Genomic DNA, 22,289 nt, shown 5'->3' on the forward strand with positions numbered 1-22,289 from the left:
CTCACCCACTCACTCACCCACTCACTCACCCACTCACTCACCCACTCACTCACCCCACCCACCCACCCACCCACTCACTCACCCACTCACTCACCCACTCACTCACCCACTCACTCACCCACTAACTCACCCACTAACTCACCCACTCACCCACTCACTCACTCACTCACTCACCCACTCACTCACCCACTCACTCACCCACTCACCCACCCACTCACCCACCCACTCACCCACTCACTCACCCAGTCACCCACCAACTCACTCACTCACTCACCCACTCACTCACTCACCCACCCACCCACCCACTCACTCACTCATTCACTCACTCACCCACTCACTCACCCACTCATTCACTCACTCACTCACTCACCCACCCACTCATTCACTCACTCACCCACCCACTCATTCACTCACCCACTCACCCACCCACTCACCCACTCACCCCACTCACCCACCCAATCACTCACTCACCCACTCACTCACCCACCCACTCACCCACCCACTCACCCACTCACTCACCCAGTCACCCACCAACTCATTCACCCACTCACTCACTCACCCACCCACCCACCCACCCACCCACCCACCCACCCACCCACTCACCCACCCCACCCACCCACCCACCCACCCACCCACCCACTCACTCACCCACCCACCCACTCACCCACCCACCCACCCACCCACTCACCCACCCACCCACCCACCCACCCACTCACCCACCCACCCACTCACCCACCCACCCACTCACCCACCCACCCACCCACCCACTCACCCACCCACCCACCCACCGACTCACCCACCCACCCACCCACCCACCCACTCACTCACCCACCCACCCACCCACCCACTCACCCACCCACCCACTCACCCACCCACCCACTCACTCACCCACTGACCCACCCACTCATTCACTCACTCACTCACCCACCCACCCACGCACCCACTCACTCACCCACTCACTCACCCACTCACTCACCCACTCACTCACCCACTCACTCACCCACTCACTCACCCACTCACTCACCCACTCACTCACCCACTCACTCACTCACCCACTCACTCACTCACTCACCCACCCACCCACCCACCCACTCACCCACCCACTCACCCACCCACTCACCCATCCACCCACTCACTCACCCACTCACTCACTCACCCACTCACCCACCCACTCATTCACTCACTCACCCACTCACACACCCACTAACTCACCCAGTCACCCACCCACTCACTCACCCACTCACTCACTCACCCACTCACCCACCCACTCACCCACCCACTAACTCACCCACTCACTCACCCACCCACTCACTCACCCACCCACTCACCCACCCACTCACTCACCCACCCACTCACTCACCCACCCACCCACCCACCCACCCACCCACTCACTCACTCAACCACCCACTCACCCACCCACCCACCCACTCACCCACCCACCCAATCACTCACTCACTCACTCACCCACCCACCCATTCACCCACCCACTCACTCACCCACCCACCCACTCAACCACTCACTCACTCACTCACCCACTCACCCCACTCAATCAATCATTCACCCCACTCACCCACTCAATCACCCACCCAATCAATCAATCAATCACTCACCCACTCACCCACTCACTCACCCACCCACCCACTCACCCACCCACCCACTCACCCACCCACCCACCCACTCACCCACCCACCCACTCACCCACCCACCCACCCACTCACCCACCCACCCACCCACTCACTCACCCACCCACTCACCATCACTCATCACTCACTCACTCACTCACTCACCCACTCACTCACTCACTCACCCACTCACTCACTCACCCACTCACCCACCCACTCACCCACTCACCCACCCACCCAATCACTCACCCACTCACTCACTCACTCACCCACTCACCCACCCACTCACCCACACACTCACCCACTCACTCACTCACTCATTCACCCACCCACCCACCCACTCACCCACCCACTCACTCACCCACTCACCGACTCACTCACTCACCCACTCACTCACCCAGTCACCCAACCCACTCACTCACCCACTCACTCACTCACCCACCCACTCACCCACCCACCCACCCACCCACTCACCCACCCACCCACTCACTCACCCACCCACTCACCCACCCACTCACCCACCCACCCACCCACTCACCCACCCACCCATTCACCCACCCACTCACCCACCCACCCACTCACCCACTCAATCAATCACTCACCCACTCACTCACTCACTCACCCACTCAATCACCCACTCAATCACCCACTCAATCAATCAATCACTCACCCACTCACTCACCCACTCACCCACCCACTCACCCACCCACCCACCCACTCACCCACCCACCCACCCACTCACTCACCCACCCACCCACTCACCCACTCACCCCACCCACCCACTCACCCACCCACTCACCCATCCACTCATTCATTCACTCACTCACTCACTCACTCACTCACTCACCCACTCACTCACTCACTCACCCACTCACTCACTCACTCACCCACCCACTTACCCACTCACCAACTCACCCACTCACCCACCCACTCACTCACTCACTCACTCACCCACTCACCAACCCACTCACCCACTCACTCACCCACTCACTCACCCACTCACTCACCCACTCACCCACTCACTCACTCACTCACCCACCCACCCACCCACTCACTCACCCACCCACCCACCCACCCACTCACCCACCCACCCACCCACTCACCCACCCACTCAACCACCCACCCACCCACTCACTCACCCACTCACTCACCCCACTCACTCACCCACTAACTCACCCACTAACTCACCCACTCACTCACCCACTCACTCACCCACTCACTCACCCACTCACTCACCCACCCACTCACCCACCCACTCACTCACCCACTTACTCACCCAGCCACCCAACCCCACTCACTCACCCACTCACTCACTCACCCACTCACCCACCCACTCACCCACTCACTCAATCAATCACTCACCCACTCACTCACCCACTCACCCACTCACCCACCCACTCACCCACTCACCCACCCACTCACCCACCCACTCACTCACTCACCCACTCACTCACTCACCCACTCACTCACCCACTCACTCACCCACTCACTCACCCACCCACTCACCCAGTCACCCACCAACTCACTCACCCACTCACTCACTCACCCACTCACTCACTCACCCCACCCACCCACCCACCCACTCACTCACTCACTCACTCACCCACTCACCCACCCACTCACCCACTCACCCACTCACCCACTCACCCACCCACTCACCCACCCACTCACTCACCCACCCACTCACTCACCCACTCACTCACTCACCCACTCATCCACTCACCCACCCACCCACCCACCCACCCACCCACTCACCCACCCACCCACCCACCCACCCACTTCACTCACCCACTCACTCACCCACTCATTCACTCACTCACTCACCCACTCACTCACCCACTCATTCACTCACTCACTCACCCACTCACCCACCCACTCACCCACCCACTTACCCACTCACCCACTCACCCACCCAATCACTCACCCACTCACTCACCCACTCCCCCACCCACTCACCCACCCACTCACCCACTCACTCACCCAGTCACCCACCAACTCACTCACCCACTCACTCACTCACTCACCCACTCACCCACCCACTCACTCACTCACTCACCCACTCACTCACTCACTCACTCACCCACTCACCCACTCACCCACCCCACCCACCCAACCACTCACCCACCCACCCACCCACTCACCCACCCACCCACCCACCCACTCACCCACCCACCCACTCACTCACCCACCCACCCACCCACTCACCCACCCACCCACCCACTCACCCACCCACCCACCCACTCACTCACCCACCCACCCACCCACCCACTCACCCCACCCACCCACCCACTCACTCACCCACCCACCCACCCACCCACTCACCCCACCCACTCACCCACTCACCCACCCACCCAATCACTCACCTCACCCACCCCACCCATTCACCCACCCACTCACTCACCCACCCACCCACTCACCCACCCACCCACTCACCCACTCAATCAATCACTCACCCACTCACTCACTCACCCACTCAATCACCCACTCAATCACCCACTCAATCAATCAATCACTCACCCACTCACTCACCCACTCACCCACCCACTCACCCACCCACCCACCCACCCACTCACTCACCCACCCACTCACCCACTCACCCACCCACCCACTCACCCACCCACTCACCCATCCACTCACTCACTCACTCACCCACTCACTCACCCACTCACCCACTCACCAACTCACCCACCCACCCAATCACTCACCCACTCACTCACTCACTCACCCACTCACCCACCCACTCACCCACACACTCACCCACTCACTCACTCACTCATTCACCCACCCACCCACCCACCCACTCACCCACCCACTCACTCACCCACTCACCGACTCACTCACTCACCCACTCACTCACCCAGTCACCCAACCCACTCACTCACCCACTCACTCACTCACCCACCCACTCACCCACCCACCCACCCACCCACTCACCCCACCCACCCACTCACTCACCCACCCACTCACTCACCCACCCACTCACCCACCCACTCACCCACCCACCCACCCACTCACCCACCCACCCATTCACCCACCCACTCACCCACCCACCCACTCACCCACTCAATCAATCACTCACCCACTCACTCACTCACTCACCCACTCAATCACCCACTCAATCACCCACTCAATCAATCAATCACTCACCCACTCACTCACCCACTCACCCACCCACTCACCCACCCACCCACCCACTCACCCACCCACCCACCCACTCACTCACCCACCCACCCACTCACCCACTCACCCACCCACCCACTCACCCACCCACTCACCCATCCACTCATTCATTCACTCACTCACTCACTCACTCACTCACTCACTCACTCACTCACCCACTCACTCACTCACTCACCCACTCACTCACTCACTCACCCACCCACTTACCCACTCACCAACTCACCCACTCACCCACCCACTCACTCACTCACTCACCCACTCACCAACCCACTCACCCACTCACTCACCCACTCACTCACCCACTCACTCACCCACTCACCCACTCACTCACTCACTCACCCACCCACCCACCCACTCACTCACCCACCCACCCACCCACCCACTCACCCACCCACCCACCCACTCACCCACCCACTCAACCACCCACCCACCCACTCACTCACCCACTCACTCACCCACTCACTCACCCACTAACTCACCCACTAACTCACCCACTCACTCACCCACTCACTCACCCACTCACTCACCCACTCACTCACCCACCCACTCACCCACCCACTCACTCACACCACTTACTCACCCAGCCACCCAACCCACTCACTCACCCACTCACTCACTCACCCACTCACCCACCCACTCACCCACTCACTCAATCAATCACTCACCCACTCACTCACCCACTCACCCACTCACCCACCCACTCACCCACTCACCCACCCACTCACTCCACCCACTCACTCACTCACTCACCCACTCACTCACTCACCCACTCACTCACCCACTCACTCACCCACTCACTCACCCACCCACTCACCCACTCACTCACCCAGTCACCCACCAACTCACTCACCCACTCACTCACTCACCCACTCACTCACTCACCCACTCACCCACCCACCCACCCACTCACTCACTCACTCACTCACCCACTCACCCACCCACTCACCCACTCACCCACTCACCCACTCACCCACCCACTCACCCACCCACTCACTCACCCACCCACTCACTCACCCACTCACTCACTCACCCACTCACTCACTCACCCACTCATCCACTCACCCACCCACCCACCCACCCACCCACCCACTCACCCACCCACCACCCACCCACCCACTCACTCACCCACTCACTCACCCACTCATTCACTCACTCACTCACCCACTCACTCACCCACTCATTCACTCACTCACTCACCCACTCACCCACCCACTCACCCACCCACTTACCCACTCACCCACTCACCCACCCAATCACTCACCCACTCACTCACCCACTCCCCCACCCACTCACCCACCCACTCACCCACTCACTCACCCAGTCACCCACCAACTCACTCACCCACTCACTCACTCACTCACCCCACTCACCCACCCACTCACTCACTCACTCACCCACTCACTCACTCACTCACCCACTCACCCACTCACCCCACCCACCCACCCAACCACCTCACCCACCCACCCACCCACTCACCCACCCACCCACCCACCCACTCACCCCACCCACCCACTCACTCACCCACCCACCCACCCACTCACCCACCCACCCACCCACTCACCCACCCACCCACCCACTCACTCACCCACCCACCCACCCACCCACTCACCCACCCACCCACCCACTCACTCACCCACCCACCCACCCACCCACTCACCCACCCACTCACCCACTCACCCACCCACCCAATCACTCACCTCACCCACCCACCCATTCACCCACCCACTCACTCACCCACCCACCCACTCACCCACCCACCCACTCACCCACTCAATCAATCACTCACCCACTCACTCACTCACTCACCCACTCAATCACCCACTCAATCACCCACTCAATCAATCAATCACTCACCCACTCACTCACCCACTCACCCACCCACTCACCCACCCACCCACCCACCCACTCACTCACCCACCCACTCACCCACTCACCCACCCACCCACTCACCCACCCACTCACCCATCCACTCACTCACTCACTCACCCACTCACTCACCCCACTCACCCACTCACCAACTCACCCACTCACCCACTCACTCACCCACTCACTCACTCACCCACTCACTCACCCACTCACTCACTCACCCACCCACCCACCCACTCACCCACCCACCCACCCACCCACTCACCCACCCACCCACCCACTCACCCACCCACCCACCCACCCACTCACCCACCCACCCACCCACTCACCCACCCACCCACCCACTCACCCACCCACCCACCCACCCACCCACTCACCCACCCACCCACCCACCCACCCACTCACCCACCCACCCACCCACCCACTCACCCACCCACTCACCCACTCACCCACCCACCCACCCACCCACTCACCCACCCACCCACCCACCCACTCACCCACCCACCCACCCACTCACCCACCCACCCACCCACTCACCCACCCACCCACTCACCCACCCACCCCCACCCACCCACTCACCAACCCACCCACTCACTCACCCACCCACCCACCCACCCACCCACTCACCCACCCACTCACCCACCCACCCACCCACTCACCCACCCACCCAATCACTCACTCACTCATCCACCCACCCATTCACCCACCCACTCACTCACCCCACCCACCCACTCACCCACTCAATCAATCACTCACCCACTCACTCACTCACTCACCCACTCAATCACCCACCCACCCACTCACTCACCCACCCACCCACTCACCCACTCACCCACCCACCCACCCACTCACCCACCCACTCACCCATCCACTCACTCACTCACTCACTCACTCACCCGCTCACTCACCCCACTCACCCACCCACTTACCCACTCACCAACTCACCCACTCACCCACTCACTCACCCACTCACTCACCCACTCACCCACTCACTCACCCACTCACTCACCCACTCACTCACCCACCCACTCACCCACCCACCCACCCACCCACTCACCCACCCACCCCACCCACTCACCCACCCACCCACTCACCCACCCACCCACCCACCCACTCACCCACCCACCCACTCACCTCACCCACTCACTCACTCACTCACCCACTCACCCACTCACCCACCCACCCACCCACCCACTCACCCACCCCACCCACCACACACTCACCCACCCACCCCACCCACTCACCCACCCACCCACCCACCCACTCACCCACCCCACCCACCCACTCACCCACCCACCCACCCCTCACCCACCACCCACCACCCACTCACCCACCCACTCACCCACCCACCCACTCACCCACCCACCCACCCACCCACTCACCCACCCACCCACTCACTCACCCATCCACCCACCCACTCACCCACCCACCCACCCACTCACCCACCCACCCAATCACTCATTCACTCATCCACCCACCCATTCACCCACCCACTCACTCACCCACCCACCCACTCACCCACTCAATCAATCACTCACCCACTCACTCACTCACTCACCCACTCAATCACCCACTCAATCACCCACCCAATCAATCAATCACTCACCCACTCACTCACCCACTCACCCACCCACTCACCCACCCACCCACCCACCCACTCACCCACCCACCCACCCACTCACTCACCCACCCACCCACCCACTCACCCACCCACCCACCACCACCCACTCACCCACCCACTCACCCCATCCACTCACTCACTCACTCACTCACTCACCCCACCCACTTACCCCACTCACCAACTCACCCACTTCACCCACTCACTCACCCACCCACTCACCCACCCACTCACCCACTCACTCACCCACTCACCCACCCACTCACCCACTCACTCACCCACTCACTCACCCACCCACTCACCCACCCACCCACCCACCCACCCACTCACCCACCCACCCACCCACCCACTCACCCACTCACCCACCCACCCACTCACTCACCCACTCACTCACCCACCCACCCACTCACCCACTCACCCACCCACCCACCCACCCACCCACCCACCCCACCCACTCACCCACCCACCCACCCACTCACCCACCCACCCACCCACTCACCCACCCCACCCACTCACCCACCCACCCACCCACCCACTCACCCACCCACCCACCCACTCACCCACCCACCCACTCACCCACCCACCCACCCACTCACCCACCCACCCACCCACTCACCCACCCACCCACTCACCCACCCACTCACCCACCCACCCACTCACCCACCCACCCACCCACCCACCCACTCACCCACCCACCCACTCACCCACCCACTCACCCACCCACCCACCCACTCACCCACCCACCCAATCACTCACTCACTCACCCACCCACCCACCCACCCACTCACCCACTCAATCAATCACTCACCCACTCACTCACTCACTCACCCACTCAATCACCCACTCAATCACCCACTCAATCAATCAATCACTCACCCACTCACTCACCCACTCACCCACCCACTCACCCACCCACCCACTCACCCACCCACCCACTCACTCACCCACCCACCCACCCACTCACCCACTCACCCACCCACCCACTCACCCACCCACTCACCCATCCACTCACTCACCCACTCACTCACCCACTCACTCACCCACTCACCCACCCACTTACCCACTCACCAACTCACCCACTCACCCACCCCACTCACCCACTCACTCACCCACTCACTCACCCACTCACTCACTCACTCACCCACTCACTCACTCACCCACTCACTCACTCACCCACCCACCCACCCACCCACTCACCCACCCACCCACCCACTCACCCACTCACCCACCCACCCACCCACCCACTCACCCACCCACCCACTCACCCACCCACCCACCCACCCACTCACCTACCCACCCACCCACTCACCCACCCACCCACCCACTCACCCACCCACCCCACCCACCCACCCACTCACCCACCCACCCACTCACTCACCCACCCACCCACCCACCCACTCACCCACCCACTCACCCACCCACCCACCCACTCACCCACCCACCCAATCACTCACTCACTCACCCACCCACCCATTCACCCACCCACTCACTCACCCACCCACCCACTCACCCACTCAATCAATCACTCACCCACTCACTCACTCACTCACCCACTCAATCACCCACTCAATCACCCACTCAATCAATCAATCACTCACCCACTCACTCACCCACCCACCCACCCACTCACCCACTCACCCACCCACCCACTCACCCACCCACTCACCCATCCACTCACTCACTCACTCACCCACCCACTCACTCACTCACCCACTCACTCACCCACTCATTCACTCACTCACTCACCCACTCACTCACCCACTCATTCAGTCACTCACTCACTCACTCACCCACCCACTCATTCACTCACTCACTCACCCACTCACCCACCCACTCACCCACCCACTTACCCACTCACCCACTCACCCACCCAATCACTCACCCACTCACTCACCCACTCCCCCACCCACCCACTCACCCACTCACTCACCCAGTCACCCACCAACTCACTCACCCACTCACTCACTCACTCACCCACTCACCCACCCACCCACTCACTCACTCACTCACCCACTCACTCACCCACTCACTCACCCACTCACCCACTCACCCACTCACCCACTCACCCACTCACCCACTCACCCACTCACCCACCCACCCACTCACCCACCCACCCACCCACTCACCCACCCACCCCACCCACCCACCCACTCACCCACCCACACACTCACCCACCACCCACCCACCCACCCACCCACCCACCCACTCACCCACCCACCCACCCACTCACTCACCCACCCACCCACCCACCCCACCCACTCACCCACCCACTCACCCACCCACCCACTCACCCACCCACCCAATCACTCACCACCCACTCACCCACCCACTCACCCACCCACCCACTCACCCACCCACCCAATCACTCACCTCACCCACCCACCCATTCACCCACCCACTCACTCACCACCCCACCCACTCACCCACATCAATCAATCACTCACCCACTCACTCACCCACTCAATCACCCACTCAATCACCCACTCAATCAATCAATCACTCACCCACTCACTCACCCACTCACCCACCCACTCACCCACCCACCCACCCACTCACTCACCCACCCACTCACTCACCCACCCACCCACTCACCCACTCACCCACCACCCACTCCACCCACTCACCCATCCACTCACTCCACTCACTCACTCACCCACTCACTCACCCACTCACCCACCCACTTACCCACTCACCCACTCACCCACTCACCAACTCACCCACCACTCACTCACCCACCCACTCACCCACCCACTCACCCACTCACTCACCCACTCACTCACCCACTCACCCACCCACCCCACTCACCCACCCACTCACCCACTCACTCACCCACTCACCCACTCACTCACTCACCCACTCACCCACTCACCCACTCACCCACTCACCCACTCACCCACCCACTCACCCACTCACCCACCCACTCACCCACCCACCCACCCACCCACTCACCCACCCACTCACCCACCCACCCACCCACCCACTCACCCACCACTCACCCACTCACCCACTCACCCACCCACCCACCCACCCACCCACTCACCCACCCACTCACCCACCCACCCCCCCACCCACTCACCCACCCACCCACCCACTCACCCACCCACCCACCCACCCACCCACTCACCCACCCCACCCACTCACCCACCCACCCACTCACCCACCCACCCACCCACCCACCCACTACCCACCCACCCACCCACTCACCCACCCACCCAATCACTCACTCACTCACCCACCCACCCATTCACCCACCCACTCACTCACCCACCCACCCACTCACCCACTCAATCAATCACTCACCCACTCACTCACTCACTCACCCACTCAATCAATCAATCACTCACCCACTCACTCACCCACTCACCCACCCACTCACCCACCCACCCACTCACTCACCCACCCACCCACCCACTCACCCACTCACCCACCCACCCACACCCACCCACTCACCCATCCACTCACTCACTCACTCACTCACCCACTCACTCACCCACTCACCCACTCACTCACCCACTCACCCACCCACTTACCCACTCACCCACCCACCCACCCACTCACTCACTCACCCACTCACCCACTCACTCACCCACTCACTCACCCACTCACTCACCCACTCACTCACTCACCCACCCACCCACTCACTCACCCACCCACCCACTCACCCACCCCACCCACTCACCCACTCACCCACTCACTCACCCACTCACTCACCCACTCACTCACCCCACTCACTCACTCACCCACCCACCCACTCACTCACTCACCCCACCCACCCACTCACCCACCCACCCACCCACCCACTCACCCACCCACCCACCCACTCACTCACCCCCCACCCACCCCACTCACCCACCCACTCACCCACCACACCCACCCACTCACCCACCCACCCACCCACTCACTCACCCCACCCACCCACCCACTCACACCACCCACTCACCCACCCACCCACCCACTCACCCACCCACCCAATCACTCACTCACCTCACCCACCCACCCATTCACCCACCCACTCACTCACCCACCCACCCACTCACCCACTCAATCAATCACTCACCCACTCACTCACTCACTCACTCACCCACTCAATCACCCACTCAATCAATCAATCACTCACCCACTCACTCACCCACTCACCCACTCACTCACCCACTCACCCACCCACTCACCCACTCACCCACCCACTCACTCACCCACCCACTCACCCACCCACTCACACACCCCACTCACTCACTCACCCACTCATCCACTCACCCACCCACCCACCCACTCACCCACCCACCCACCCACCCACCACCCACCCACCCACTCCACCCACCCACCCACTCACCCACCCACCCACCCACCCACCCACTCACCCACTCACTCACACCATCACTCACTCACTCACCCACTCACCCCACTCATTCACCCACCAACTCACTCACTCACCCACCCACTCATTCACTCACTCACTCACCCACTCACCCACCCACTCACCCACCCCACTACCCACTCACCCCACCCAATCACTCACCCACTCACTCACCCACTCCCCACCCACTCACCCACTCACTCACCCAGTCACCCACCAACTCACTCACCCACTCACTCACTCACCCACTCACCCACCCACTCACTCACTCACTCACCCACGTCACTCACTCCCACTCACCCACTCACTCACCCACTCACCCACTCACCCACCCACCCACCCACCACTCACCCACCCACCCACCCACCCACTCACCCACCCACCCACCCACCCACCCACCCACTCACTCACTCACTCACCCACCCACCCACTCACCCACCCACCCACCCACTCACTCACCCACCCACCCCACCCACCCACTCACCCACTCACCCACCCACCCAATCACTCACCTCACCCACCCACCCATTCACCCACCCACTCACTCACCCCACCCACCCACTCACCCACCCACCCACTCACCCACTCAATCAATCACTCACCCACTCACTCACTCACTCACCCACTCAATCACCCACTCAATCACCCACTCAATCACCCACTCAATCAATCAATCACTCACCCACTCACTCACCCCACTCACCCACCCACTCACCCACCCACCCACTCCACTCACCCACCCACCCACCACCCACTCACCACCACCCACTCACCCACTCACCCACCCACCCACTCACCCACCCACTCACCATCCACTCACTCACTCACTCACTCCCCACCACTCACTCACCCACTCACCCACCCACTTACCCACTCACCAACTCACCCACTCACCCACCCACTCACCCACCCACTCACCACACTCACCCTCACTCACCCACCACTCACTCACCCACTCACTCACCCACTCACTCACTCACCCACCACCCACCCACTCACCCACTCACCACTCACCCACCACCCCCACCCACCCACACACTCACCCACCCACCCCACCCACTCACCCCACCACCCACCACCACTCACCCACCCACCCACCACTCACCCCACCCACCCACCCACTCACCCACCCACCCACCCACCCACTCACCCACCCACTCACCCACCCACTCACCCACCCACCACCCCACTCACCCACCCCACCCACCCACTCACCCACCCACCCACCCACCCACTCACCCACCACCCACTCACCCACCCACCCACCCACCACCCACCCACTCACCCACCCACCCACTCACTCACCCACCCACCCACTCACCCACCCACTCACCCACCCACCCACTCACCCACCCACCCACCCAATCCACTCACTCACTCATCCACCCACCATTCACCCACCCACTCACTCACCCACCCCCCACTCACCCACTCAATCAATCACTCACCCACTCACTCACTCACTCACCCACTCAATCACCCCACTCAATCACCCACTCAATCAATCAATCACTCACCCACATCACTCACCCACTCACCACCCACTCACCCACCCACCCACTCACCCACCCACCCACTCACTCACCCACCCACCCACTCACCCACTCACCCACCCGCCCACTCACCCACCCACTCACCCATCCACTCACTCACTCACTCACCCGCTCACTCACCCACTCACCCACCCACTTACCCACTCACCACTCACCCACTCACCCACTCACCCACTCACTCACCCACTCACCCACACACCCACTCACTCACTCACCCACTCACCCACTCACTCACCCACTCACTCACCCACTCACTCACTCACCCACTCACTCACCCACTCACTCACTCACCCACCCACCCCACTCACCCACCCACCCACCCCACTCACCCCACCCACACACTCACCCACCCACCCACCCACTCACCCACCCACCCACCCACCCACTCACCCACCCACACCACTCACCCACTCACTCACTCACTCACTCACCCACCCACCTCACTCACCCCACCCACTCACCCACCCACCCACCCACCCACTCACCCACCCACTCACCACCACCCACTCACCCACCCACCACCCACTCACCCACCCACCACCCACTCACCCACACCCCACCCACACCACCACCCACCCACCCACCCCTCACCCACCCACCCACCCACCCACCCACTCACCCACCACCCACCCACTCACCCACCCACCCACCCTCACCCACCCACACACCCACCCACCCACCCACTCACCACCCACCCACCCACCCACCCCACTCACCCACCCACTCACCCACCCACCCACCCACTCACTCACCCACCCACCCAATCACTCACTCACTCACCCACCCACCCATTCACCCCACCCACTCACCCACCCACCCACTCACCCACTCAATCAATCACTCACCCACCCAATCACCCACTCACTCACCCACTCACTCACCCAGTCACCCACCAACTCACTCACCCACTCACTCACTCACTCACCCACTCACCCACCCACTCACACACTCACTCACTCACACCACTCACCCACTCACTCACCCCACTCACTCACCCCCACTCACTCACCCACCCACCCACTCACCCACCCACCCACTCACCCACCCACCCACTCACCCACCCACCCACTCACCCACCCACCCACTCACCCACCCACTCACCCACTCACCCACTCACTCACCCACTCACTCACCCAGTCACCCACCCACTCACTCACCCACTCACTCACTCACCCCACTCACCCACCCACTCATTCACTCACTCACTCACTCACTCACTCACTCACCCACTCACTCACTCACTAACTCACTCACCCACTCACTCACTCACCCACTCACTCACCCACCCACTCACTCACCCACTCACTCACTCAATCAATCACTCACCCACCCACTCACCCACTCACCCACCCACTCACTCACCCACCCACTCACTCACCCACCCACTCACTCACTCACTCACCCACTCACTCACCCACTCACTCACCCACTCACCCACCCACTCACCCACCCACCCACTCACTCACCCACCCACTCATTCACCCACTCACTCACTCACCCACTCACTCACTCACTCACTCACCCACTCACTCACCCACTCACTCACTCAACCACCCACTCACCCACCCATTCACCCACCCACCCACTCACCCACCCACTCACCCACCCACTCACTCACCCCACTCACCACCCACCACTCACCCACTCACTCACCCACTCACTCACCCACTCACCCACCCACTCACTCACTCACCCACCCACCCACCCAATCACTCACCTCACCCACCCACCCATTCACCCACCCACCCACTCACTCACCCACCCACCCACTCAACCACTCACTCACTCACTCACCCCACTCACCCACTCAATCAATCACTCACCCACTCACTAACTCACCCACTCAATCACCCACTCAATCACCCACTCAATCAATCACTCACCCACTCACTCACCCACTCACCCACTCACTCACACACCGACCCACCCACTCAACCACCCACTCACCCACCCACCCACCCACCCACTCACCCACCCACCCACCCACTCACCCACCCACTCACCCATCCACTCACTCACCCACTCACTCACCCACTCACCCACTCAATCAATCACTCACCCACTCACTCCCTCACTCACCCACTCAATCACCCCACTCAATCACCCACTCAATCAATCACTCACACCCACTCACTCACCCACTCACTCACACACCCACCCACTCACCCACCCACCCACCCACTCACCTCACCCACCCACCCACCCACCCACTCACCCACTCACCCACCCACCCACTCACCCACTCACCCACTCACTCAATCACCCACTTACCCACTCAATCAATCACTCACCCACTCACTCACTCACTCACTCACCCACTCACCCACTCAATCAATCACTCACCCACTCACTCACTCAACCACCCACTCACCCACCCATTCACCCACCCACCCACTCACCCACCCACTTACCCACTCACTCACTGAACCCACCCACCCACTCACCCACTCACTCACCCACTCACTCACCCACTCACTCACCCACCCACTCACCCACCCACTAACTCACCCACTCACTCACCCACTCACTCACCCCACTCACCCACCCACTCACTCACTCACCCACCCACCCACCCAATCACTCACTCACTCACCCACCCACCCATTCACCCACCCACCCACTCACTCACCCCACCCACCCACTCAACCACTCACTCACTCACTCACCCACTCACCCACTCAATCAATCACTCACCCACTCACTACTCACCCACTCAATCACCCACTCAATCACCCACTCAATCAATCACTCACCCACTCACCCACCCACTCACTCACACAACCGACCCCACCCCACTCAACCACCCACTCACCCACCCACTCACCCACCCACCCACCCGCTCACTCACCCACCCACCCACCCGCTCACTCACCCACCCACCCACTCACCCACTCACCCACCCACCCACCCACTCACCCACCCACCCCACTCACCCATCCACTCACTCACCCACTCACTCACCCACTCACCCACTCAATCAATCACTCACCCACTCACCTCCCTCACTCACCCACTCAATCACCCACTCAATCACCCACTCAATCAATCAATCACTCACCCACTCACTCACCCACTCACTCACACACCCACCCACCCACCCACCCACCCACCCACTCACTCACTCACCCACCCACCCACCCACCCACTCACCCACTCACCCACCCACCCACTCACCCACTCACCCATACACTCACCCATCCACTCACTCACCCACTCACTCACTCACCCACTCACCCACTCACCCACTCAATCAATCACTCACCCACCCACTCACTCACTCACCCACTCACCCACTCAATCAATCACTCACCCACTCACTCCCTCACTCACCCACTCAATCACCCACTCAATCACCCACTCAATCAATCAATCACTCACCCACTCACTCACCCACTCACTCACACACCAACCCACTCACCCCCTCACTCACCCACCCACCCACCCACCCACTCACCCACTCACTCACACACTCACCCATCCACTCACCCATCCACTCACTCACCCACTCACATCACTCACTCACTCACCCACTCAATCAATCACTCACCCACTCACTCACTCACTCACCCACTCAATCACCCACTCAATCACCCACTCAATCAATCAATCACTCACCCACTCACTCACCCACTCACCCACTCACTCACCCACTCACCCACTCACTCACTCACCCACTCACTCACTCACTCACTCACTCACCCACTCACTCACCCACTCTTTCACTCACCCACTCTTTCACTCACCCACTCACCCACCCACCCACCCACCCACCCACCCACTCACCCACTCACCCACTCACCCACCCACCCACCCACTCACCCACTCACTCACTCACTCACTCACTCTTTCACTCACCCACTCACCCACCCACTCACTCACCCACCCACCCACTCACTCACCCACTCACCCACCCACTCACTCACCCACCCACCCACCCACCCACCCACTCACCCACTCACTCACTCACCCACCCACTCACTCACCACCCACCCACTCACCCACTCACTCACCCACTCACTTACCCACTCACCCACCCACTCACTCACTCACCCACCCACTCACTCACTCACCCACCCACTCACTCACCAACTCACTCACTCACCCACTCACTCACTCACCCCACCCACCCACTCAGCGTCTTTCCGACAGACCTGTTCTTCACCTGAGGACGGCTGCTTGCGTTGTGGCCGAAACGTCGTGAGAATTGTATTTTATTATGTTGTATTTTTCTTATTTCCCTTCTACGTGACTTTACCGAAAGAACCAAGAAGAACTGTACGTAATATTTTATCATCGAAGCGCGTTTTATATAGGACAGCCTCACTCAGTCTCAAGACTCCTTTTCAGGAGGTTCCTGCAGATCTTTTGCAGAATGGGAGCAGTGCTGGTGCTGATATGTGTGATCCTAAGTTGAGGAATTTGTCAGGTAAATATTTCAGGATTGGAATGTTTTGGCCAATACATTGTGTGGTTATTTTTGTAGCGATGGGATGAAACTGGGATACCCATATGCCCACACACACACTCACACACACTCTCACTCCCTCACGTTCTTCAGAACTGGGGAAGAATATAGAAACTACACACAGGAAGGTGCTCGAATCAGGAATGAAACCCAGGACCTTCCTGCTGTGAGACACGAGTGTTGCCGTTATGCTTACACCCTGCCACGTAAAGTTGTGATGCCACACTGGCTTATGTGGCTATTGATGTGTTTTTGTTGTTACAGTACTGAGGCCCGTGCACAGATAATCATCAGTTTGTAGAAAGTCTGGCAGACTAGGATTGAACAATTATTGAAACCATCATGTGAGAAAAGAGATCAAAGTAAATATTGGAGTTCTAGTTAACTCCAAACTCTAGCTTCCAAAAGAGCGACTGCTAGGCTCTACATTATCACTCTCACTGTACCAGTCATTCAGCTGCTAATCAGAAGAAAAATACATATCCCCCCCATGCAACATGGCCACCTTGACATCATCCATGCAACATAGTCGACATGACATCACCCCTGCAACATGGCCACTGTTACGTCTCACATGACTATTATTACCTTTGGGTGATCTTCTCCGGATGGAGGCGGTAACCACAGTGTCGCAAGACCCGCCATTGCTTCCACCTTCAGCGTTGCTCATCTACACAAAGACAAAGGTTCCCCACATAGGATTCAACAAGGTGTTGAGTTAAGTGCAGTAGGTGAGTACTGAGCAAGCACCGATGATATCTGGGCTCCACATTCAGGAGGGTCCTGCTGATAGTTCAAAGTTAATGTGCAAGTTTATTGATGGGCTATGTGATATATTGGTGTGGCTGAGGACTGCTTTGTTGTTGTTTTTGCTGCCTTTCCCAATATTAAATCTTGACTTAAAGCTTTCGTGACAGCAGGAATTCATAATCTTTGGGTCTTTCCGTAAAGTCACGTAGATAGGTTCAAATTAAAAGAAAAAACGTGACGTTTCGATCAAAACACAAGCGATCATCATCAGGAAGAAAACAGAGGGGGAAAGCTGCTAAAAACAGACTTCTTTAAAAGTTCAAAATGGGTGCAAGCCCAAGGGTCATAAACGAAGTGGGCGGGGCTAGTGATGTTAATATGAGAAATTAGCATGTTAATGTAAGATCGGAGAGTGGCCTCCACGGCGAGCATGCTGAGGTGGCTATGTTAATGTGAGAGATTAGCATGTGAATGTAAGATCGCAGAGCCGACGGTACGTGGCTACACCCATTTTAAACCTTTAAAACAGTCTGCTTTGAGCAGTTTTCCCCCTCTGTTTTCCTCCTGATGACGATCGCTTGTGTTATGATTAAAACGTCGTCATTTTTTGTTAATTTATTTTTAATTTGAACCTATCTACGTGACTTTACCGAAAGACCTAAAGAATATGGTTTCCCAATATTGATAAATAAGACTTGTATAATTAATTATTGATTGAAAGTTACTGACTTGCTTTCCATTTTTCTACTTTGCACTCCTATTTTATATTGTTTGCTGTTGTAACTTGCTGACCCTCCCATACTGGACATCTGTGAAAACAAGCTCCGTAGGTCATTGGATTCTTACAGTCTAAATAAAGATTCTGATTCTGATGTCAAATCTCAGCATTGGGATGTTTGTCTGATATCAAGATGCTACACCTGGATTTACATTGAGACAGAAAGAGGAATACGTGGATTGGAAGACACAGGTTAATGGGATCATTCAAAATGTTAACAAAACTGAGTGGGGCTGGGCCAGGACACGCCACGGCCAGAAGGGGGATGGTGATGGTTGATTGGTTAATCATTAAGAATAATAACGAAGTGACAGCCAATAACGGAGTGGCAGGAACGGATATGAGAAAACGTCCGCCATCGAGATGGAGCTATGAAATAGTATCATAGAATGCAGAGCATGCGCTGGCCAGATTATTCCATCGCTAGATTGTGAGAGGTGCCAGTGGCTCGCTGAGGGAGGCCTTCATCCAACAGTGGATAGATAAGACTGCTCTAAATGTTTATACATAGACAGGCAGGTACACAGACAGGATCTCAGAAATGCATTCTGATAGAAACACACACATACACACGGGTAGGCAAGCAGATGCACACCCAGGTAGACAGCTAGGCAACAGGCACATGGATGGAGAGTGGAGAACACACGTTCACCTCATACTTCACCGCGCGAGTCGAGGGACCCACACTTACTTCCATGGCAGCGACTTGCAGAGCAGCGTTGTGTACAGAGCTCACGTCGTTCCTCACGTCGTCCGGGTCTGCGTGGAGAGCGGGGGAGAGAGGAGAGGGTCACGCAGAGTCGAGGGTGTGTGACGTAACTGGTTCCCATGTCACAACACGAATCAGGTCACAGCACGGACTCACATCATCAACACCGACTCTGATCAGCACGGTTGGCTATGTACTGTGCGAAAGAAGTTCAACATACATACATATATCACCATAAACCCACATGAATAACATGGGCTTGCCTCATCAATACGGACTCACATCAACACGAACTCACATCATCAGCACGGACTCAGAACATCACCACGAATCCACAGAAACAACATGGACTCACTTCATGACCATGAACCTACGTAAATATCATGGACTCGTATCATCAATACGGACTCATACACTCAACATGAAACCACATCATCAGCAATAACCCACAATCGGCACGAATCCACGTCACCAACACAGACTCACATCTTCACCATGAACCCACATCATCAACACTGACTCACATCTTCGCCATGAACCCACATCAACACAGACTGACACCCTCACCGCGAACCCACGACACGGACTCACACCCTCGCCGCGAACCCACGACACAGACTCACACCCTCACATAATCCTCACCTCGTCGAGTCTCGCTCCGATGGCTTAAGCTGCTGGACGATGTCGTCTCTCCGCGCCTCTCGATCGCCGCCTTTCGCCCAAACTGCCAGAGGCACGTGGAGGGCGGGGCCAGGAAACCACGCCCTCCGTGACGTAGCAGTCCGGAGCTCCTCCCCCTCAGCACCTCCCCCCCCCCCCCGATGCCCCCCTCCGATGCCCCCCTCCCTCCACTAACACCTCCACGAAAACAGACCACTACTAACACCACCACTAACACCACCACTAACAACCCCACCACTACTAACAACCCCACCACTAACAACAACACCACGAACACCAGTACTAACAACAACCCCACGACCACGAACACACCACCACGAACACACCACCACGAACACACCACCACCACGAACACACCACCACCACGAACACACCACCACTAACCCACAGCGGGGATCCACTCCTCAGCTGATCTCCACTCGCGGCTGCTGCTGCTGCTCTCCGCACCTCTCTACCGCCGCCTTTCGCACAAACTGCCAGAGGCAAGTGGGGGCGGGGCCAGGAAACCACGCCCTACATGACGTCACTATCTCTCAACTCCTCCCCCCTCCAGCCCCCTCCCCCCATACCCCCTCCCCCGCTTCTACTTCCGCTTCCGCCGGGGCGAGTGGCGCCAACTTCTGAAACGGTTCGCTGTCTGGGCCTCCTCAGGGTCGACTCAGCCTGAAGGTGAGAACCTCGCATGGTGTGGACACCTCAGCAGTGGTGGGGGA

This window comes from Lampetra fluviatilis, chromosome 71 (assembly GCF_964198595.1).
Source record: "Lampetra fluviatilis chromosome 71, kcLamFluv1.1, whole genome shotgun sequence".
Taxonomy (NCBI): Eukaryota; Metazoa; Chordata; class Hyperoartia; order Petromyzontiformes; family Petromyzontidae; genus Lampetra; species Lampetra fluviatilis.